We start from the raw sequence: 1,016 nt of genomic DNA, 5'->3' as shown, positions 1-1,016 counted from the left end.
CAAAACCACAGTGTTGTCTGGCAAGTAAAGTAATGGGGGAATGTTGTGATTATTCCCCAAGCCAACACTGCACAAGAATAGGAAATTCACAGTGAAGCTTTCAAAAGCTGTGGAAATCCAAACAGCTCTGGTTATGCTGCACAGCAATCTCTGCATCAGCAACAACTGTAATTAAGGGCAAATTACCCTGGGCTCTGAGATAAGATTGAATGGGCTTGAAATCTGTCCCAGTCAGGTTTCTCCTTGGGGATGGCACTCCAGGGCAGTTGTCATTATCCCGAGACAGTGTCTGCCTGCTGCCCCAGAGTCCCTGCGGCTGGAGCAGAGCATTCAGCTTTGAGAGGAGGCACCACAAAGATGCTGAGTGTCACAGGACTGCAAACACTGGCTGGTACAAACAGAAGTGAGCTTGCTCTGCCTGTGTTATTCCAGAAATGGGAGATGAGGGGAGCACAGGCCAAGAACAACCAGCCCCATGGGCAACCTAGATGAACTCTGAAGCTAGTGGGTTCATGTTAAGGGCTATAAGGAAGACCAACTGCCCCAGATGGGCAATGACTGATGCACTTTTTTATCATTACACGGAGCCCTGTGAGACATCAAGGGACTGGGGACACTGCACTGTGCCCTGGCATCAGTGCCAGAACAAGGCTGCTGGATGGGTGGAGGAGGGAAACACAGCTCTCCACTATATGAGAGAAAAAGAGCTGGTGTACTGCATCTGAGCCAGAGGTCCAGTTGGCTTGATATTCTCTCTTATAAAGAGCCATGAGTAAGTACATAAGAAAAAGAGTCAAACCAGAGCAAACATATAATACTTCTCACCAATACTCTCCCAGCCTACCCAGCTACTTCCAACTCAAAGACTACCTAAGCTGGACACCAGTTCCTATGTGTTTAGTAGACTCCAACTGAATTTCCCTTCCCTTTATTTTTCTGATCTTCCCTTAAATCCACATATAACCTTTTAGCACCCCCAGCATCCTTCCACAGCAAGAATTGTCACAGATTTACTG

This window comes from Nipponia nippon, unplaced genomic scaffold (assembly GCF_047370975.1).
Source record: "Nipponia nippon isolate SJK-2023a ecotype South Korea unplaced genomic scaffold, ASM4737097v1 scaffold_22, whole genome shotgun sequence".
Taxonomy (NCBI): Eukaryota; Metazoa; Chordata; class Aves; order Pelecaniformes; family Threskiornithidae; genus Nipponia; species Nipponia nippon.
Note: the sequence above shows the minus strand (reverse complement) of the source record.